Source organism: Pseudorca crassidens, chromosome 13 (assembly GCF_039906515.1).
Source record: "Pseudorca crassidens isolate mPseCra1 chromosome 13, mPseCra1.hap1, whole genome shotgun sequence".
Classification (NCBI taxonomy): domain Eukaryota; kingdom Metazoa; phylum Chordata; class Mammalia; order Artiodactyla; family Delphinidae; genus Pseudorca; species Pseudorca crassidens.
The window spans coordinates 29,401,643-29,425,525 of NC_090308.1; the positions used below are offsets into that span (position 1 = coordinate 29,401,643).

At 39.5% G+C, this 23,883-nt stretch overlaps 1 protein-coding gene across 10 annotated transcripts in view; it reads right to left on the bottom strand.

Annotated features, from left to right (window-relative positions):
* Nucleotides 1–23,883, bottom strand: part of EYA4 (EYA transcriptional coactivator and phosphatase 4) — a 298,829-nt gene that overhangs the window by 237,821 nt on the left and 37,125 nt on the right. For 2 of the 10 annotated variants that reach the window (XM_067702050.1, XM_067702046.1), the window contains exon 1: nucleotides 22,995–23,614. The exons of 2 other annotated variants lie outside the window; for them this stretch is intronic. The gene's annotated coding sequence lies outside the window, so the exon portion shown is untranslated. Of the gene's footprint in view, nucleotides 1–22,994; nucleotides 23,620–23,883 lie in introns of those variants that run through there. 6 more of the 10 variants (XM_067702045.1, XM_067702047.1, XM_067702049.1 and 3 more) reach the window with 6 other exon arrangements.

Below are 23,883 nucleotides of genomic sequence, written 5' to 3' on the forward strand. Positions count from 1 at the left end.
AGGAATAATAGCGACCTCACCCATTCTGTGTTAGATGCTTTCTTCTGAAGTTAGGTTTTCAATACACAGAAAATTGGTCATATCCTTTGCTTGAACTCTGCTCTAGGCATGAGGTGTCTCTTAGAATATCAGAATAAAAAAATCAACAATTCTTCAATTTAAATAGTTAATGAGATTTACACATCAAAAATGTTAAAAACAATTCTCAGAAATGGCATGAGGTACTTAGGCTGGATCCAGGTGGTGGAGACAGCAAAGGACCCTGTGCCTTCAAGAAAGAGAAGATGCTGAAGTCGGAGGAGTTTGGGGAGTCCGTGTGATAGAACCCTAATCCTGTGTCTTTCTAAGCAAACCATCAGTAAAAATCAGATTGTCCAGGCATGCTTTACCCTGGCTGGATAAACGCAAACCTGAAGGTGGAGTGGGTGGTGCTCTCTGTTCCAGGGCCGGCATGGGATGAAGAAGCTGTACAACCAAAAACTACACCTCTGGTTACGTACACATGTGGCAAGGCCGTCCACCGGTCTTTAAAGCTGAACACCTGGGCTTTGTCATCCACTCCTTGACCGCTACTCTCCACATTCAATAAATGACCTATTAATACCTCATAGAGTTCACTCAAATCTCTCCATGTTTCTCTCCTTACTGCTACCATAGTAGTTCAAACCCTCGTCACCCCTGGACTGGAGAAGCAGCCTCCGAAGGGTCCTCTAGTTTTGTTCCCTGAACCTCATTTTTTCACAGTGCAGTCAGAGTGATAGTTTTAAAATAAAGATATGATTTTACTCTCTTAAAACAATTCAGAGGTGTACCCTTTCCTTGGGATAAACCAGAAATCCTTTCATTGGTCCTACCTGCAGCTATGGCAGTACATCTCTCTGCCAAAATGCCCCATAACAAGTAATCAGAAGTCAGATGCTTTTGCTCCCTGGGGCCATGGACCAAAGTGGGAGTTCTGAGGAAGACCTCCACCTTCCTTCTCCCTGTGGTCGAGGCCTTATTCCACTGTCCTCACCATCCCCTCACTCTTCGCTACCATCACACTGCGCTGCAGCCAAAGACTGGGAATTCCACCGGGAGTCTCCTGTGAGGGCGCTTACACAGTAGAGGCTATGTTTGCTTCTTGCTGCAGCGCAAAGAAAAAGGAAGGGGGAGGGGCTTCCCTGGTGGCGCAGTGGTTGAGAGTCCGCCTGCCGATGCAGGGGACACGGGTTCTTGCCCCGGTCCGGGAGGATCCCACATGCAGCGGAGCGGCTGGGCCCGTGAGCCATGGCCGCTGGGCCTGCGCGTCCGGAGCCTGTGCTCCGCAGCGGGAGAGGCCACGGCAGTGGGAGGCCCGCGTACCGCAAAAAAAAAAAAAAGAAGAAGAAAAAAGAAGGGGGAAAGAGACTACATTCCCCCCACCCATGTTCCAAATGTCTAGTCTATTCCTAGGGAAAGATGTAAAGATTGCAGGCCATCCAAACTCTTGTTCTAGCCCCTGTGCAGACTCTGCAATGGGGACAGAGGTGTGTGGACAGTCCCATCCGTAACCTCTGACACAGCCCCCTTTTAACCCAGGTGGGAGCTGTGGAGGATTTATTACACGTGCAGAGTTTCCTGGGCCAAGGGAGGTGTCACTCCATTGTATTCCATCATTCAGAACAGCTAACCTACTGTTTGACTTGCAGATTATCAAACTGCAAGTTAATTTTCAAAAACACTTGTGTACCAAATTAAGGCTTGCTTGCATGGGGTTATATACACACCTATTACACTGACCCATATTCAGCTTATAACACACTAGGTCCCCCAGGGCTTTCCGAGTGACACCAAATTACCTCAGTCTAATGACTCGTCACAATCTTTTCCAATGGCTTAGGATGTGGGCCTGGGAAAGTACCAGGCTAGTCCTCCTTCAGTGGTAAAATCTCTAGGACATAGAACTGGGGAGCTCTTTACTGCCATGAGTAAAAAGCTGATCTGCTAGGGAGAGACAGAGAGGAGCTGACCCAGAAAGAGAATCAAAAGCGGGAGACGGCAAGAAAGTCCTGGCAGAATTGAAGTCCCTGGATCCTGTTACTCCTGAAGCCTCACTGTCTCTCTTGCTCTTCCTGCTGCTTCGTTGTTCAATTCTTCCTTGGATTCCATGAGCGATCCTCATAATCTTCAATTAAATTCTCTCCTTTACTAAGCATATTGTCTCACAGAAAACTGCAATTGTATAAGAAGTCTAACAACTTATATTCCCATTACATTCTTGAGATATTATAGCTGGGATCAACTGTCAATAAGGGCATTGCTTTCACATCCTCTGCACCAAGATCCCATCATTTCTCTACAAATTTCATTAATGGGTCTGTAAAGCTGGGTCAGGCACTGGCTGGTTTCAACTGCTCAGGCAGCATGCCAGAGAGGGAAGCCAACAGCACAAAGAACACCTAGCTCCAATTCTATGGCCATCTGTTCAGAGAGGTAAGATGGGCATTCTGTGACCATGCACATGACTCTTGTCCCTGCTTATACAAAAGGAAAACAGCAAAGGTGTCCAAGAAACAGATCTGGGTGAACAGTAATGCCTGACTTCAATCGCCTTAAATGAAGCCAAGCTACAAAGTAGATGCTGAGCTATTTTTGAACTGTTTACAAAGACAGGGCATGGACTTTGCAAAATGGTCCATTTAACACAAAATGTTTAAAAATAATGTGGTTAATTTCTCATGCTCAAAAATTATAACAAGCTGAATTTCATGATAATCATCTGGGTCCTTAGTGATAGGTGCATTTGATAGCAGTAATCTTCCCGGAATTATAAATCACCATCACTTGGTTTTTGACAATAAGGGCCAGCCAAGGTTTTCTATTTTGTTTGTGTCTGCTAACTGTTGATGGTTGGCTAGTCAACTTAGAAAACACAGACGCAGTTGTAACCAGCTGGTCTCAGAGAAATATCTAAAAGAATCCTGAGCGCGGGCAACTTTTATCACACCTACAAACTCAGACCGACTCTGTAAACCTACTTTCCTTTTCGCGTGTTGCCCCTGTTGTTCCTCCCAAACTACACTGCACACTGACTCTTTCTGTATTCACTGTTAATAGTTCATCTAACTGGCTCTCCTGTAGCCTGGCAGAAAAAACGACCTGAGCCCTTCCTTATAAACAGTCTGATTTTTTTCTCAGCCATAAACCTCTCTTCCACATCTAGGAATGCTTTCTGATGAAGAATATAGGACCACATGCATTACCGAACACACATCTGCTGCCTTTACACACTTCTGGAGAAAAATGTGCTGCAAATTTAAAAGAATTGAAGAATACATCTACTAAGTTTAGTATTCAACTCTTGAAACCCTAGAAATCTAAAAACTGGCTTGCTGGATGAAATATACATTTAGTCATTCCTAGTAAAGACTTTTGGACTAAAACAAGTCTATACGTGAGTCCTTGCTTTACTACTGGATAACTGTATGGCCTTGGGATAGTTCATCAATACCTCCAAATATCATTCTCTTCATCCATAAAATAGAGACAATAATAATAACTGCATTAAATTTTGTGAAGATTAAATAAAATCATGTATTTTAAAAATGTAAGCCATTTACTTGTGACAGTGGAAGAAAATTTCTGCTTTTTTATTCATTCTTCATATAATGAATCAAAATATTTTAAGTTTTTGCCATACTGTGGAATTGTACCTATGCAATTTCTGTGAAAATGATTTTTAACTCTGTTCAATTAAGAATATTATACTAATCAGTTATTTTCGGAAACTGCATGAACTATCTACGTATAGGTAGTTAGTAGCCAAAGTCACCAGTCTTTAACAAATTCTCTGAACTCACATTAATTTGTAAAAATGAACAATTATTTGATTTTTGATATTTTGATCAAGCGATTAGCCTTCACCCCTTTTGAGTTTGCCATTCTACATAGCATCAAAATTGTGAGTGGTTTCTTTAGCACTGAGAGATTGATGCTTCCAATAACAGAATTATCGATGAGCACGTGAAAGAGAAGGGAACCCGTTTCCAGAAAAGAAAGCAAGAGAGGAATGGACATTCAGAGTGAATAGGATGCTAAGAAGTTCTTAGCATCCTAAGAATTGGCAAAAGCAGGAGTAAAGTGCTAAATATTAGTGAATAAATACAATCTGTTGTTACTGTATTTTGATATCTTTAAAACACAAAGAATGTCAAATGTGATATAATTGCAAAGAAGCTTGTCATGGGATAGAGCCTTTGGGAGAGAATAAAAGAAATAATTATTTGAGACAAATCAATACCTCAGCCTTGCACAAATGTAAATTCTAAATAGTTATTACGTTCCTACCATGGAAACCTCAAGCCAAAATATTAAAATCAAGACTGATCCGGAGGTTTGAAATCCCTAGACTGCAGGGGAGCAAATGAAAAATTGGTCCATAGGCCACAAAGGATTCTGAGAGAAAAATTCATCAAAAGTGATAAGCTACATCAGGAAACAAACACCACAGAGACAACAGATGCAACAACAGGGGGACTGGAATCCAAAAATTTGAGATTAATGACAGTCTGAACAGTATCACATAATAAGTATGCTTAAAACAATTAAAGAGACAGAAGAAATAGAAACAAAATAGAAAGAACCCCAAATTACAAAAAGTAAATACACAAATTTGGAAAAGAACCATAAAAGTGTTTTTAAAAATATATCCATTGAAATTTCAAAACAGAAATGAATGAATTAAACAGCAGATTAGATTCAGCTAAGGAAACAATTTGTGAAGTAGAAGAAAAAACTCAGGAAGTATCCATCCCCACAGAGGAAATTAATGAAAACAAAAACAACAGCAGCAACACAAACATATCTTTTCCTCTCAAATCTTATATATCACCAATTTCTCAGGAATGAAGATGTGACACCTGAAAGTCCTATTTTTTTTTATTTTAAGGGTAGACTATCCAATGTATAACAAAGTAAACATGAGAGATATAAAATATAGCAGTAACTTTGACTTACTGAAAGACAAGTTACATGCTTGAATTGTGTCTATAGTAAATAACAGTTAAGAATTTAATTAAATATAATGCTATTTGCCTTCCTAAAATTTGGGACACCTAAGGAGAATTTTATTCATCTAGATTTTTTAATTGAGGCATCCAAGAAAGTTTGAATACCTTCTTTTCTCTCAATAAATTTCCCTATAGCATTGCAGTATAAAAGCATCCACTGACTTTGTAACTGCATTAAGAGTAGGATCACATTTACAAAATCTGCCATTATAGCTTCTAGAAATCCAAAGAATTTCCTAAAGGCTAAAGCTGAAAGAATTCATAAAATAATATCTCAAATATATTTGGTGTTGCTCTTCAATTCCATGTTTTGCTTCCCTGCAATGTTTTGACTTTAAGGGCAAACTTAGAAAGAAAGAAAGAGAGAATATGAATGAAATCCATAGCAGCTTATTTCTTTGTCTTGGGATATGAGGAGTATAGAAGTAAGTAGGGTTTAATAGACTGATCATATGAGTTTTTAGGTACAATACTTAAAGCTTCTTAGCTCCACTGAATAGAACCATCTACTTCTCTTTCCTTCTATCAATTCTTCCTTATTAGTTTAAAAAAATCTACCTTTCAGAACTTCTACTCTGGTCTGCCCACCAGAACCACAAAGCAGAAACTGAATCCCGCTTTCATATGTATAGCAGGCTATTAGATATTAAGAGAGTGCTATCATTCATGTCACCCCTAAATCTTTTTTTCCCCAAGTTAAGTACCCCTAGTTAATAAGACTGCATCTTTAATTAAAAAACTCTTTGTTTCCCAACGGGAATTAGGGAGCAATTCAGTCAGCCACAAAAGCATATCTGCATAGGAAATGCATTGAACAGAAGGTAGATATGAAGTAGGTCATAGTACATCATTATTTTAAATTATAAATTGACATTAAATCAATACAGATCAGCATTAATGTATAACAAACATTACATTCATACCCAGACAAAAAATGGAAAGGAAATCAAACTAGCTGAAATGGAAATTAATAACAATAAATTTTCAAAGCTGTAAGAATGCTCCTTTGAGAAAGGCCCTAGGGGTTTTATTTGTTTGCTGGTTTGTTTAAGACTGAATTATTCTCTGGAAAAATTAAAGAAGAAAAAGAAAGACTAATGTTTAAACTGCAGGAAGGTTGGTTTGCCTGGGACTTGGCCATACCTGAGCCTGTTTGTAGAATCTACGGGTTTGGTTCCCATGGCTCCAAGTGCCCTTGGGCCTCAGGACTGTCTTGGGAAAGAACTCTTCCACGGGAAGAGCTGGTGAGCCATAAAGCTAGAGCCAAGTCTGAGTCCTAAGTCTCAGGGCTGCAAGAAAAGGACAAGAAAACCAACCAACCAAAAATGTGTTAAGTGAACTCTCTGGAGAAAAGATGAAGGACAGATGGCATCCCTCTGTCCTTTGGATTCTCTGTTATAGGGTGCTGTGCAGGGGGAAGATGCAATACTTTGCTGATTTGAAGCTACCTGTGGCACCAGCTGTTCCATCAGGGAGAAGTGAGGTCTGACCCAGAGAAATACTATTTGCTTTTTTAATATGACAAAGGGTGGAGAAGACAAAAAAAAATGAAGCGGGTGAAGAAAGCTCGGGAAAATACTGGTTAAATGAGTATGAAAAAGATCACAATGAATAGGAATTTAAAATATGAGACTTGAAACTCAGGAATATGAGAGAGGAGCAGAATAATCAGCCCCCTCCTGATTAAACCAAATATAAAGACACCGGTTATAAAGATGTGGACGCTGGTCTTTCTGTACTTTTGATGGCTGTTGTGGATTCTCCTGGTCATTACCCTGCTCCAGAGCTACCTGGAGCTTCCACCAAGCTCTTGTTCAAACGCTTGAACAAACTATACTAGCCCTGAAGAAGCATCAGATGCTTCTCATAGACACTGTTGTGGCCTGAATATAGACAATCCAACTTAGGTTTTAATGCCTTAATTTTTTTTTCATAGTCATGAAAAAGAAAAATATAGTGAGTTTCTTTAAATAAAATATCCAAGATCTAGAAATGCACAATATTATTTATAGTCCCTACATCAAGACTGTATCTTGCAAAAACATGGTTCCCTGTATAACGTATGAATGAATGAACAAGTAAGTAAATAAGGAAACACTCCTAAGGCACATGTCAGGAAATAGAAAACTTTAATTTCATGAAGTTTCAGACTGAATCAGGCAAACAGAATCGTAGATTTCCGCGTCTGCCATGATTCAGTGTATGGCTTTGGGAAAACCTTGTAATTTCTCCATACTTCAGCTTCTCACCCTATAAAAGGAGTATATGGCTTGAAATTTAATTCCCTCACAGCAGTGAGAGTTTTGATTCAACATTTATAAAAGGCTTTTTAGCTTCCCAGATTAATAAGCAAAATACTGTGGTAGCTGTATAATCCACTTTCCAAAAAGTATAAAGGTAACTGGTCAAATCTGATGTAAAATAATACTTGACTTGAGAAACAAATACCAGTCATATTTATTACTTCTCCATTCTGTTTTCTAAGTAATAAAAATGATTTCTAACAGAAAAAGTATCAAATTAATATTCAAGCCAGTTGAAGTGTTATCATCGTAAGCTTACCTACGTTTGGGAGAAGGGGAGTTGTTTTATTTTTCCAGACTGTCCCGCGTGTTTATATGGTAAAGTCAGGAATGCTGGGCATGGTTTTGAAGGCCTCTAGCGTATTCGTTGGTTTCTGGCATTCTAATGCACTCTACTCTTATAACCATAAAAGTACTCTTGAGTGCTTCTGGAAATATATAACAAATGCTTAATCAATTTAAGAGTGTTTTAACTGCATACATGAAATTTCTTGGGAGGAAAATGTTAGCTATTCTACACACATATAGTACTTAAGTTAGCAAGAGAGTTCCTTCTCAAAGGCACAGAGCAGTTTCCCCATAGTAATATAATTTTCAGTTTTATGTGCCTAAGTCCTATTGAATCCCTTAGAATAACAGGAAATTCTGCAGGAAGAAAAAACTCACAAAAATTGATAGCTATATTTACCCAATGCTGGAGGAATAAGTTAGCTATTTTGAGTTGGATTACTCTTTTAAGGCACTAGATAACCATTAAAGGTTAGCCAGAATCTTAATTAACCAGTAACTATAAGAATTGAATATTCTGGAGACAGACTTTTCTACATATAAGACTCTAACAGTAAAGCCAACTGATTAACATACTTCATTTTAAACGTTATGTGTCATGATACTTTAGCCAGGACTTGAGTAGCAATTCTCTGGATTTTGATGCTTTCACTTTAATGTTCACATTAAACAGATTATGACATTTCCCAAATTTACAAATCAGAACACTGATAAGATACAGTTGGTATTGTGGTAATATTTAATAACATTCAAAATGGAGTGATCTCATTTATAGTAATACAATGTCTATGCCTTTCATCTACATGTTTAAAAGCTATAGTAATATATGTAAGGTGCTTAGAACTGTACCTGGCACACAGTTGGCTCTTAACAGAATAATAACATACAATTCCTCACAAATTCTCAACAATATCAGTGTTTCTCTTAACAATTCTTATAAATATTTTATGGTGCTAAGTAAAAACATGTCATGAATATTATATACACTGAGTTTTTTCCTTCCTACCAAGTGGTTTAAGAACTATGAATATATATAATAATCATTCATGTAACGGAGTAGTAACCATTCTTAAATGAGATATTAACTACATATAACATAGATTTGTTATATATGTGGTTAACAGAATTATTTGCTCTTATCAGTGAACTCTTCCAATTAGTGTGTGAGTCTCATTATTAACCAGAGCACAAATAATTACAGTGTCAACTTAGCATAAAATTTTGCCCTTGGCTTTTATGAGAAAAATGCAAGCATCATCACAGGGACACAAGGTGTTACAACCTTTTTGAAAAGTATTTTGGCACCATTTATGCAAGCTGCACACACTCTTTCGTCTATTATTCCTACATCTAGAGTTTTACCGACAGGAATTTGGGTCAGATATATAAAAAGATACATAAAAATCATGATTGCAGCAGTCTTTGTAATAGTAAACACCCGCAAGCAACTTAAATATATACCAGGAAGGGAACAGTTAAAGTATAAAACATATTCATACATTAAACAGAAGTACCCCAAACTATATGTAATGATATGAAAAAATACCAAAAATACAGCCAATCAAAAGCAAGCTTTAAGACAACTGATGATCCATTTTGGCCTAAAATGTAAAATAAAAATAAATTACATCCCCAGAAAATTCTTACATTTACGCATGTATAGGAAAAAATGTCTGAAAGGAAGCACGCTGAAGTACAACAATTTGCCCTGATTTGTGGGATGTGGAAGAGATGGATGAAGTGAGGGGTATCAACTTATTTTAAATATATCTGTCATTTTTTAAAATTTTATTGAAGTATAGCTGATTTACAATATTGTATTTGTTTCGGGTACACAGCAAAGTGATTTGGAGATATATATATAGCATTTTTCAGATGCTTTCCCACTATAGTCTATTATAAGATATTGAATATAGTTCCCTGTGCCATACAGTAAATCCTTTTTGCTCATCTTTTATATAACTATATCTGTATTTTAAATTTTTTAGGCAAGTATAACATACACACAGTAAAATATGCAAATCAAAAGTTGACAGCCGATAAATTTTTATTACATCTACACCCCCATCTCACCATCAATCAGATCAAGATAAAGGGCTATATCAGCATTCCAGAAGCCTCTCTCCTTACCTCTTCTAGTCAAGCCCCTCAAAGGCACCTCCTATAATATCTGTTTCAATATGTTACACAAGATATAGATGACTTTTGTTTAAAAAAAAGATTGATTAAAAACATCTTGCTTCAGCATTATTTTTGAAGAGCCCTTTTTTGAATATTAAATATGCTCAACAATTTATTCAAAGAAATCAATTCAATATACGTAAACATTGAGCATTTTCAGTGTCTTTCTGGTATAAATTCAATTATTCCTTACAACAATTCCAGGAGGCAAGTACTATTATTATTCCCTGTTGACACATGCTGCAACTATGACTAAAGCAGGTCAGTAAATAACTTCTCCAAGGTTACACTGCTGATGAGTGGCAGCCCGGAAGGATACATACAAAGGCAGTCTGATTCCAGTATTTGCAACTCCTTGTGGAATTCAAACAAAGAAAAATAAAGGCAGAAAGTTGTAGAGGTGGCAGCACTAGGGTGTCTTACAGCACAAGGTTCTCTTTTTAGCTTCCTTTTGACTAAATCACTTAACGTCTCTAATCCAGTATTCATCTGCAAAATGGAGAGTTAGGCTAAATTCCTCTCCTGATCTGATTCTCTGATAAATAACGTGACCTACGAAAACACAGAGCAAATAGGCTTCATCACGATTTAGTACAATCACATACTGCATTCAGAAATGACTCATACACGAGGAAATAAAACCACAATTTTTGAAACTATTGGAAACAATCATTTTAATTTAATGTTATTTTTGGACACAGAAGGCTTTTTTCTCCCCCTAAATAGCAAGTTGGTGGTTTTGAAGGGTCTTGCTCATCTTTTTGTGGAAAAATGCCTGAAAACAAACCACTAGAAACTAAACAGAAATTTTTCTTCCTAAATTATGCCTGAAAAAAACAACCAAATTTCTCTCACCAAATGACCACATATACTTCTAACGGATACCTCTAGGAATTTTGGTCCCCATATTTTGAAACATTGACATAAACAAATACAGAACATACTTCCTTTCAGATGAAATCCATAATTCTGAGGGTTAAAAATTCTTCAAAATAACATGAAATGTATCTCCACAGAAATCAACCAAAGAGGCTGAAGTTTGTTTCTAGAGAAGACTGGAAGTAGGAAAACCATAAGTCTCCACTAGAATCTGCCCTTTTAATTTCAGTTTATTCAAAATACCAGTTCATGCTGGCCTTATCTTTTCTTCTGCTAGAATATCAGTAATACTTTGGTACAAATGAAGCTTTAAATAATTTAGAATACAATAGAACCAATAAACTAGCTTCAGTGACCATATGCAAAAAAGAAATCAGTTTCCAAAATGTAAACAGGATCCATTCTTTGTAGTTGTCTGGCTCTGGATGTATGTCCTTTGAAGACATGCAGGGAATAGGGTAGCTAGTGAATTTCCATCACTACCCCAGGCACTGGGGCTACAGGGGAGGAAAGATATGGTCTCGCCCCTCAGTGAGTTCAGAATCTCTCTAGAAGACAGACTCACATAAAATTAGCCCCAGCACAATGTGCTCTTATACCAATAGCCCACATAAGGCGCTATGGTATTACAGAGAGAAAAGAATTAATTCTGCCTGAGTCTCGGGAAGGCTTCCCAGAGGAGGTGACATTTGAGCTAAGCCTTGAAAGATGAGTAGATTTTTTTTGTCCAGGTAGGCAGCAAAAAGTAAGAGGCAAGGAGGTTAAGGGAGTTGGGGCAGTGGAGGACAAGGGTGGTGAGAATATCCCAGGGAGAAAAAAGGAAATGCCTAATTATATTTTATGCCATGGAGCGTTCATAAAAATAGGTAAGTCTTACATTCATATCCACGGTACAAAGAAATAAACCTGAGAAAGTAGGTATGTGACTTGAATTCTCTGGGGGGTTCCCTGATTTATGAACCCAAGAAGTGTTCATTTGGAAAAACAGAACTTCTGGTTTATTGGCTATTCTCTAATGACTAAAGGGCTACCAGGCTTCCTGTTCAATGTCAGGCATAAAGTGCCTGGATGGACTTGAGGTTTGCTACGCCTTCTTCAGACTTGCTGTCAATGCATGGAGCAGAACCCGCCTTCACTGTCTGAAAATTCATGATTTAAGCCCTTGGCCTGTAACCCCCACCTAACTCCCCTGGAAAGGCCCCCATCGGTCATTGGGTTGCCTAGCACCCACTTTATCTCTCTGCTAACAAGTAGCTGTGAGGAGTCCTTCTCTTCTTAGAAAACAGAAGTACTGATACATTTGATCACATACAGTATGCTATATTTGCAGCCACTTTTTCTTCTTAAGAATATATTTCAAAAATTAAAGCATAAATCAAAGGAGAGGTAATAGAGAAAGAAAGAGAGACAGTGAGTTTGTTTTCAAGTACCTCTGCCCTGCTTCCTTGAGCATCAATTAGTAAATGATGTGAAATCCCTAGGTCTGTCTGACTGCTTCCACGTAACATGATTACCTGCCTAATACAATTAAAGTAAAACCACTAGACAATACATATATGTGGAATTTCAAGTATCCTTACAGTTACTAGTGAGATTTAAAATTTCTCTACTGTTTAGGTCTAAATATATCTAATCATATATTTATAATGTTGTTTCATACTCCAAAATAATTTTCACATCCAACCCAAGACTCATGTAGGCAAAGTTAACCCCTCTCACTTTAACATTATATGTTCCCATTTTTTTCTGCTCAGTAAATTTTGAAGCATCTTTCATATATATCTAAACTAGGCAAATGTCAGATGTAGTACTCAGACTACATCACATTTACTTACAGTCAACTGCAGATCAATTCAGAGACAAAATGTGTATGTCCTATAGAATTAGAACCTAAGGTCTGGATTTGGTAAACCAACAAAGGAGTTTTTATGTTCATTTTTACTTTCTTCAGACTGTACCAATATTATTAAACTCAAGATCCTGAAACTGGTACAAACTGAAAGCTAAGACTTATTTCATTTGAAACTTTCTTGTTACAAACAAACAAATGATTTAACTGATAAAGTTTTTTCATCGTAGGCAGTTATGATTATAGATAATACTTTACTTTTTCTGACACTACAGACTAAAACAAGTAAAAGTTCCTTACTGCTGAATATTTATGGAAAAAGATGAGTAATTGTCATTATCAAAAATGAATCAAAAGTATCTGCTAACAAGTAACAGTAAAGGTAATTTTTCTAAAATAGACATATAGGTGATTCAAATAAATATCTACTTCCTACATACTTTCCTAAGTATTCTGCTCCCCCCACTCATATTCTGTTTCCCAAAAAGGAAAATATGCTGACAAGAGTCAATCTGTGTAAAGCTATATGCTGACCATAGTCAGTCTATGTAAAGTTTATCTATGAACACAGACTAATAAGAGTTGTTTGATTTTGTGTTTAAACTTAGGAAGAAGGTATGAAGATTCGCCACACTTGACTGAAAATAGAACAGTCCTCTCATGCAGATGCCTGGGAATCTTTTGATTTTATCAAGTGATCTTAAGATCTACTTTGACTATGGGCCCTCAACTGAGGGCAATTTTGTTTCCAGAGGACATCTGGCAATGTCCGGAGACACTGTTAATACTCAGGGGAGGGTGCTACTGGGATCTAGTGGGTAGAGACTAGGGATGCCACACAGCACCCTACAATGCACAGGACAGCCACACATGCTCCTCTAACAAGGAACTATCCAGCTCAAAATGTCAACAATCAGTCTTTGAAAAACACTGGTCTAAACATACTGAGCGAATGTTATGTGGCAGCCTGGATAGGAGGGGAGTCTGGGGGGAGAATGGATACATGCATATGTATGGCTGAGTCACTTTGCTGTGCACCTGAAACTATCACAACATTGTTAATCAGCTATACTCCTGTATAAAATAAAAAGTTAAAAACTAAATAAATAAACAAATAAGTTTTATAAATAAATAAACTGAGCGATTCAGGCACAACATCAGTAGCAGCATCATATTTTTTATACAGATGCACCTGGCAGCAATTCAAGTAAGCAGTTAAAAAACAGAACCTTGAAAATTAATATTTTAACTTCCCCTTCTCCCTCGGCCCCACTTTGCCATATAGTCATTACATCTGAATCCAAGGACCAAATGATCAAGTCTAGAAACGGAGATGCTAATGACCTCCTACTGTCTCTGCAAAGGTAAGAGTCATAGTAATCTTTAATGTTATCTTTTAAAGAGTTTACACTGAGCTCATCAAGCTCACTCAGTTGAAAATTATACAAATTCTTATAATTGGTGCCTTCAGGCTGAAGGAAAAAGCAACTGGGGAAACAAATATTGGCTATAAAACAAAAGTACCATTACAGAATGTTCTTACGGTGGCTTAGAGCAGTTGAGGAACCACACAGATGAAAGCCTTTAAAAATCTAGATAACTGTATGTGAAAGTATTTGTTAAAAGAAATGCCATGCAACGTAAATGGCCAAAACTAAGTTTTCTAATGTCTTTTCTTATGGCTCCAAATAGAGTCTCAGATTTGCCAAGATCACCCCTGGGTATTAAATTTGTACTTGGACCATTGGGTACTCAACGTATGATCCCCAGTCTATGACCCCAAAAAGGACTTTCAGCTCTAAGTATCTCTGGAATAGTTGGCATACTCCAATGGAGGGAACACAATCAAATTCATAATAGCTAGTACTCATATCAGACACTATTCTAAATGCTTTACATATATTTACTTGTTGAATTTGCATATGAACTCCAAGTACGTTCTACTACACATGAGAAAACCAAAGCAAAACCAATTTAATTAACATGCTCATCATTACAGATCATTAGTGTCAGAGCTGTGCTTCAAACTCAAGGAGCCCAGCTCCATATTCTTTGTACTTAATCACTATGCCATAAAAAGAAGTGGGTCCCTCAGATTTCAAGTGCTAAGAAATACCCATTTCTCCAAAGATTTTCGGGGTCTTCAGCTTATCCACTAGATCACTGACTTCCCAATGGTCATAAATACATCTCTGCATCATTACACCCATACAAACAAGTTGGGCCTGAATTCAGAGATGCAATTCTACTGGATTAATACCAAAAATCCCTGAGGTCATTCTTAAGGCTATCCTGCCTTGTAATGATCACAGCTATTCCCACTGTTCCCAATCTTATGGCAGAGGGTGTCCAGTGCCACCACCACTGCCTTCATTTCCATTTCCTTCACTCACTCACTCAAAAGGAATTTACTGTCCCCTACCTACTGGAAATAGCAATTTACAGAATAGCAAATACTGGTAATAGCTTCAGTAAATTCTCAGTCTGGTGCAGAATTTAAACTCATGTTACCTATTACATTTCAATGTGGCAACTGCTATACCAAAGGTGGAAACTGGGTGCTTTGGGAACAAAGAGAAAAGAAACATCCAACTCAGCCTCTGCCGGTGGTCAGAGGAGGTAGCACTTTGCATCCTGAGTCTTGCAAAAGCAGCAGAAAAGGAAGTTTCAGGGGGAGGGGCAAGATGTCTTCCAGATAGAAAGAACCACATGCACAAAGCCATGAAGTGGAAATGACCAGGGTGTATTTGAGGGCTGCACTTTTCCATACAGATGGAGAAGAGATTTCTTATGAGTGGCTCGTGAGAGGTGAGAAGGGAAACTTGAGCAAAGTTCTCAGCTTCAAGGGCCTTGTAGATCCTGCTAAGAATTTTAGAATCTGTCCTATAGGCAACAGGGAATTTTTTTATAGAATTTTAAGTCAAGAAGGGACCTGATAAAAATTGTGAACAGATGTGGTTGAACAGCCTCGGGATGAGAGGAGATTCTTGGAGACAGATCCAGCATAGACCAGAGTGGTCCCCAAAGAGAGACAGTCAAGATACCATAACTATACTTTTAACGACAAACACAATATGACCAAGCGTGTGTAGGACAAGTGTCCCCCTACAGCTAACGTGGTAATCTGAGGATTAAACCTGTGACCTTGGGTACCATAGTTACTTACCAGGCTAACCATTCCTATGAATGGTATATGCCAGGAAAAAGTAGAACTTATTATAATCATAGACTAGAAGTCCCAAAGTCTTCAAAATTATCCAGAGTAGAAAAAAAAAAATCTATTCATCTCACTATAATTTTGGCATCTCTTCAGCAACACAGACAATGTAAAAAGCATTTAATAAGCATTTATCATATGCCCAGAACTTTGCTAGTATTTTCATGAATGAAGCCTTTAAAAACTAAAGTCAACAACTGAGAAGACAAAAGACCTAAATGAAGTCTTCTTGGGTTGACTAAGAAAAACAAAACAGTAGCATCATCTTAATACCTAAAGTTCACGTACAAAATTTCGGTAGTACTGATGTTCTTGACCGACTCACTGAGGTTTGCATTCCAAAGTTACCTACTAGAAGCACAATTTGAGATTACTGAAAACCTGCAAAAGGAAAATTCGAACGTGACTTCCCACTTTGTGATTAAATTTGGCTAGAATTACTTGAGTCAAAATCATATGTGAATACACATTTGCATTAACATATAAAATTTGAAGTGAAAAGAATTAGCTAATTCAGAGACCTCTGGACTCTGCAAGTCATCATCACTTTCAACATACTGGACACATTAAGTTAGAAATATTCAATCTCTTAGTCGGAACATTCAGGTCTTTTCAAATCCTCTAACATGAGGGAGTTCAGAGTCAGAGGTGAAATGTAATGAATAGATCCCTCCACTGGGTATATGCAAAGGCCTGTGAATTGTGTATATGACCTTGCAGAGAATAAGCCCTCCTGGTATGTGGTAGACCTACTTGATTAAGGATAGAGTTTCAAATTTAATGCTATTGCTTTTGTGAGCAGAATTAAACTTAATGGTATATGAACATAAATTTTTATGATTTAACTATAGCATTTCACAAGAAATGTCCCTTTCATTTTAAAAAGGAAGGAGGAAAGAATAACAGAAACAGTAGCAATAATTTATGTGAAAATCTAAGGTCAAGTCAATTTATGCCACTGCTGATGTGTCTTCATAAAGTCTTTAAAGGAAAAAAAGATGCTCTAGTCAAACCTTTGTAGCAACAAATTCTATGTGCCTCATTCAGACCTGTAATTCTATGTGGGAAACATCTTGACTACTTTTTATTTTCTCAGTACTAAACTGAAAGAAAGTTGCAGGTCAGTTGATAAGAATATTCATGTTACACTAGGGTAAACCGACACAACTTTTGCCGATGTGTTACCCTGTGTTTTGGTTTTTAGTGGATGACACACTCACAGACAGCAGCAGGTATTCTGAATTGACCCCTTCCGTCAGAAGACTCATTTTTTTGCAGCCAGGATGACCCTTACAGAGACGTTGGGAGGCCAATGGTCAGAGGCAGGGCTGATGAGTGATTCACAGCCCACCCACATCCTGCTTCACCAAGGCAGTGGACATTTCTCTAGTGGGCATAGTGTCAGCTTTCACTTGAACAAAGCGTTCTGTGGCTGAACATGTAAATCAAAACGAAAACCACTGCTTCATTGGAAAACACATTCAAGTTATAAAACAGATTATTAACAGCAGAACAAACATGTTCACCTAGAGAAAAACCTTAAAAACGCAAAGTCTGATACCCGTGTAAATTGAAAGTGTCTCCGAAATATAAGTGAGCCCGTTATCATTTAAACTTGCCTCTAGAAATTCATTACACAGTCCTCATCCGTTGGTTCAACAGAAACGTGTAGATCTGAGATTCATAACCAGCATTCAGGCTTAAAGCAACAAGAGAAAAACTGTAAAATGGATAACATCTAACTAAAGGATGAGGCTTGAAAAATAAAGGAAGAGTCTACATGTAAGTCAAATATTAAAAAGATCTGGACAGAAGTTCTCAACATTTGGGGAGCATTCTAGAATACCAGTTTCTCCCAATGTAGTCACTTGCCATCAGCCTTCATGATTTTGGCTCTTTTAGCCAAGCACTTGTTCACTGTTACATAATATGGTTCTTTAAATAGGTGCTTTGAAATTTTCTTCTGCTTCAATCCTTTTTTGGTTTTGCCTCAAACAACATTATCCAGGAAATTATAGGTTTAATGTGAAATTTTACATATTTTCCTAATATCCTTAGAAATAAATATACAACTAATAATATAAAAATAAAATGTTTGGGTACCACCTAAAATGAACTCATGTGTGACAGGTGGCAGCAACTGCCTAGGGCAACGTTTAAGGACAGGGGATCTGGGTTCGGGGGGGCAGAGCTGAAATCCTGGCTCCACTCTACTGCATAATTCTCATCTGTAAAATGGGAATAATAAAAAAGGCACAGTTGAGAAGATTAAAATTAGCTAATCCACATAAATAATTTAAACTGTTTTGCAAAAAGTAAATAAATCCTCAGTAAATGTCAGTTGTGATGTGAGGATGATGATAATGATTGATGATGTAATTACTGATTACTTACACAGAAAGATTACAACTGTATAAAAACTGAACTGACAATTTTTATTTTAAAATATACTTTAAGGTCTCCATATACTTAAGAACATATACTTTAGATATGAAATTTCAAGATGGCTATTCTATATTGCTTTAATGCAAGTTCACTTTGAACCTATTCAGATGTGATCACAGTAATCAGACTTTGCCTCAAAATTTCAATTAAAAAAAAAAATCTACCTGTGGAAAAAAATACTTAAAAAAGCTTAACATGATAATATAGGTCCTTCTCTCTCAGAAGTACATTAAAATAAATTTACTTACTGTACATACATAAAAGCTTAAACAATATCAGCTGTTTTATTAAAATGTTTTACATGGGGGAAAAAAATTAGAATTCCTGACATTTTAACATGGTATTACTCTTCATCAGCCATGAACCGAAATCTCAGGGTGAGAAAAGGGCCAGACCAATGCTGAAAGGTTTCAAATATCAAACTATACTATTATGTCAGTGCCCTAAGATCAATTAGCACCTTTCAATGACAGAAAAGGTTACAGTGAGACTCAGAGGTACACACTCTGCAACTGTTTTAAACCACCATGTAAATGTGGTTTTGATAACTCGAAATGGTTTCTATTTTTAAATTCATCTGTTTCATCGCTTCTTCTGGAAGAAAGAAAAGGAGCTAGGGGGGTAAGGATAGTGGTATTTATTTTCAGTACCACTCTCCTAGTAGAAACCTGGATGGGACATGGTAAGAATCACAAACTTCACCAAGGCATATCCTCATGTGCAGAGCCACAAGCAATATTAGGTGACAGTAATGTTTACAAAGTCTTCGGACCTCTTAAAAGCAATCAGAGTTGCTTATACTACTTCGGAATATGTGATTCTTGTTTATTTCTTCCACTCAAGTTCAAACTAAGTGAAGCCAAGTTCACTCCATGTACAACTTAATATTGAGTGTCTCCCACGATAAAATTCATCTAACTGCAAAATGCAGTCTCATGCTAACTGCAATGAAATACACCACTGCACCTCACCCATCTCTAGAACGAGTGCCTGAAAGAGCATGTCATTTCTTAGTTCACCGGGAAAAATTCATGAGAGGAGCAGGTACACTGAAAGTCATCCTATCCCTCCTGGTGTGGATTGCATTCACCCAGTAACTGTTGTAATAAAATCCTCCAACGGTATTTCTGAATACAATTAGTTTAAGATACTCTACAGGGAGACACATTATAAGAGTTTAGAATATGTAAGAATAATATCTACTTGAAAAAGAAACTGTCATGATTAATTCTCACTGAAAAAATAACAAGGTGTTTCATAGATGTTTTGTTCAGCTCTTCAGTGAGGGGATTCAGAACATCTACTTTTGATAACACACTCTTCTGTTTGTTTCTTAGATGAGTGATCTGAAATATTTACAACGAGACAGTACCTAATTTTAGGTTTTAAGTGCTTTAACAGCTCCATGAAATATGACCAGCAGCTGCAATACAGAACTATGGTGAATAAACTTCTTGCAAAGGGGGGCCTGTTTTTACTGAATGTTCAGTGTTCCTGCATTTACCTAACAGAGGGGAAAAAAGATAATGAAAAATATAATAAATACTTGCACTCTTAAATTACTTAACATTTCACTAAGTCTTGAAAAGGATTATCTCCCCTCTTCTTGAATTCTGTATAAAAAGTGCGAGTTTCCACTGGGTGAAATAAGTATAATTTTATTATTTGTGAGTTAGAATGTGAACTTTCCAACATCCTAACTTTTCATAACAGTAGTCATGGTTTTTCTATCATTCTACTTTTCTAAAACTTCAGGATAATTTAATTTTAGTGCATAAAATTTTTTTAAATGAAATACCAAGCCACATAAATATATTTTTAGACATGGCATTAGTCATTTAGAGCTTGCAACAGAGATTGAAAACATGAAATGGGACACCTTATTTCCCGTGGCTATGTAAAATTTATTTACACCCCAAATCATAATATAAATAAAAAGAAAACTCTCAGAAATGGAGGTCTTATTTTTCTTTTCTGTTTAATTCAAAGAGGTTTTTGAAAGAAAAAAATAAATTACAGCAAAATGGCAACCTACTGATCCACCCTCAAAAAAGAAACTTTCATGAAGAGACAATTGTTTTCAACTGCTTCTACAAATCCTCTAGAATGCAGCATCTGTACTTCTTAATAAGAGTAATGATTATTTTTATACAAATTTCTTTTTATACAAATCTTAGGGTTTTTTTAAATTTTTAAACTTGAACATAAACTTAAATATTCTCTAAATATATAAAAAAACCTTTCATTCTGTAAAGAAGAAATTAAGTCTCTAATATCAGTAAACTACTTATTCATTAAAAAAGAATAATCAAGTAAATCTTTTAATTTCAGTTATAATCGTGAAACAACCTCTAATTACGGTGGCCTTAGGTTGACGCATACTATTTTCAGATAATTGGCAAAGGAAAACTGGCTTTTGAAAACCTATTGATTTTAGACCTTTACCTATTATGAAAGGCAAGGATATATCCTTAATAATCAGGAAAAAAGGAACAGTTTTCAGACAATCTAATTATGTTACTTTCAAAGCTATAACTGTCAAGGGTTTTAACTGTCTTCTACAGCCATTTCAAAAAAAAATGGTTTAACTCTGAATGGCTTACAACTTTTAATGAGGCAGAACAAACTATTTTTATGGTTTATAATAACAGTAAAAGTGAGTGTAGTTGTATCTGCATCTGGTATTGTTGCCATAAAGATCAGATTCTGGCAGTCTAGCTCTACACAAAATAGTTTCCCTCTTCTTACTACTGCTATCTATTTCTTGGGATAATGTTATACCACACCCTACTATGTACCAAATATTTTGTTTTAGGATTCTCTCCCGGCCCCACCTCCTTCCTAGCTTTTGCTTCTTCAGCTATAAACTGGCCAGAAATATTTAAAAAGAAAAAAAGTTGGGGCGGGGGAGGGCAATGTTTCTGCTTAAAACCTAATTTTACCCGTGAAAGGTTACATCCCTGTCCTGAGGAGGTTTTTAAAATAAAACCCAAAACAACTCAACAGACAAAAAAAAAAAAAAACCATCCTCAACTTTCAAGACTGTCAGTCACCTACGTGTAAATCAAACTTCAGGAGCTGTAGAAGGGGAGCCTGCGGTGCTTAAATGCTCCTAAGACTCCCACCTAAGTCCAGAAGAAGGAGCGCCCGCTGAAACTGACACGCCCGAGGGTGCAAAAAGTGGCCGCAGAGGAGAAGAGGAACAAAATGCCATATTCGAGAAGATATGTTTCGCTCCATCAATTACGTTGATCCCAGGGTGCCAAGCCAAAACCGGTAAGGGAGAAAGAAAACTGTTAAGTATGAGCTCTTAATGTGAAACCTAACCTGTTGGTTCTCTTAGGTATCAGATTTTGGAAGTGTCTGTAATGACAGCCAGGAAAGCAAATTAATGGCCAACGGCCCACTGGGTTTGAACACAAGACTCCTGTTACCTCCTCACAGATCAAGTACACAACACACACGCACACGGAGGTGCTCCACGTGGAAATGCTCTGAAACCAAAACACACGCCCCGTCGCTATTCTGCACCTTGGCAGAAAGGTCTGAGGGACCTGCACCTTCCTCCACTGCCCTCAGATTAGGATTCATGAATGACTCTCTGCCCGCTGGGCAGTGCAGGGCACAGACGCCGGCGGCGAGGGGAGAGAAGACCGACTCCAAACGACAGCCTCCCACCCACGCGCTCACCTCAAACACAAACCCCATTAGCTTTCAAAGGAAGGGGAAAGAGAGGTGGTGGTGAGTGGAGACGGTGCCGCCCCAACTAGGAAAGGGATGACAAAAATTAAGCTGCGCTCTCCGGTTTCGCCACCGCTCAGGCGCGGCACTCGGTCGGCAAATTCCCTAATGGCTCCAAGCTGTTCCGAACACTGTTTACAAAAGAAAGAAACATCTTGAAAGTGCTACTAAACGAAAGTTCTGGCTGCTGTGCGGCGCAAAATAAAACAAGCACACACACACGATCTACTTCCAAATCTCGCATAACAACGCTGAAGCAGCGAGCCGTTTCAAGTCCCGCAGCCGCCCAGACACCGCAGGCTTTGGAACGAGTAAACCTGCTCCCCACGGCCCCGGCCAGGTCCCTCCGTTTGGAGAAGTTATCATTCCTCCACGGCATCCGCGCCCCGGGCCAATGAACGCGAGTCCTCTGAAAAGGCGCCTCTCATTTCACAGACCCTGGCAAAAGGCAGGAGACATTCGGCCCACGCCACATAACTTTTAAAGTGGGACGGCCGCAGCTGAACAGCCCGGTTGGTGCCTCGAGATGAGAACACAAAGCATTAAACGTACACACGCACCCAGCACCGTGAAAACCCCAGGCGCCTGGGGCCCTCCATGGGACCCGGGTCAGCATCCTTTAGTCTGACTTATCTAGGGCGTCAAGGCAAAGTAACAAATGTCACAAGAAGGACGCAGGGGAGACGCAGGGGCTCGCGCCTCTGCAAGGCGGGGACGGAGTGCAGGTATGGAGCGGTGCAGCCTCTTCCGCGAGGTCTCCGCGGGGAAAGAAAGGCTCGGCAGGGACCTTCGGGGCGCCAGGGCGTCCTCCAGGGCACAACACATCGCGGCACTCAGAGCGGCCCGGGCCCTTGGGCAGGGGGCATTCCGCAACGAAGCGCCCTTAGAGACCCCGGCCCCCACACACCTCCTCGCAGTGCGCCCACTGTCCCCAGCGCTTGACGCCCCCGGAGGAGCTGCGCGCACTTTCCGGAGAGAGTTTGCGGGATCCCTGAAACCTGGAGCCCGCGGGCCCCGGAACGGGGCGGGGGGGAGGGGGCGTCGGAAGAAGAGGCACTCACCTCCTGCCGCCCGGACCGTCTCGGGATCCCAAATTCAAGTGTCTCCCCCAGCAGCGGATCCGTGCGTCCGTATTTAGGTACTTATTCTCGTGCCTTCCAGTGTTGAAGTTTCCCCTGAACGCTGTGCCTCTGGTGAAAAGAGGACATCCCCTTCGGCCACCCCCCAACAAACAGCTTACACCAGTGGGGGAGAGACGGGGCGGGGGGAGAAGCCTGCTACGAGGGGGAGGAGGAAAGGAGAGGAGCCAAAACTCCGGATCGACGACAGAGGAAAAAAAAAAAAAAAAAAGCGCGCGCCCAGCCACCGCGGTCCTCACTGCCCGGCTCTTCCCCAAGCTCTTTCCCGCTCCGAAAGGGGAGCGACAACTTCACGCGGCCCGGCTCGAAGTTTTGCGCGGAAGCCGGGAGCGGCAGAGCGTGAGCCTCGCCGCGGGCAGCCTCGCACTTGCGCGCGGGGCGGGGGCGGGGGACGCCGGCGCCCGCGGCCACTGGAGGCCGCCGGGGGGGGCCCCCCCCGGGGCAGGCAGCGGGGGGCGGCGGCGCGCGGGGAAGCGACTCCTTTTTATTCGACCTGGAGCGATTGCCTGTTGTCATCGTTTGCGGTCCCGCGTGGGGACCGCTCGGGGCCCTGGGCGTCCCCAGTGGCGCCGCGGTGATCTCTGCGCCCTCCGCGCCGCCCCCACCCCGCCCCCACTGGCCTGGCGCCGGCCGCTGCCACCTCCCGGCGGAGGGGAGGGACCCGCGGCCGCACTCCCCTCCCCGGACCAGGGAACGGCTCAGTCCCCACCTGCTTCGGCCCGGCAGCCCCCAAGCTGTCTGTAACTCGGTCGCTACCAGATCCCCGGGTGTCGGCCACTGCGGGCTCCCTGCGAGACTCCTTTCCACTTAC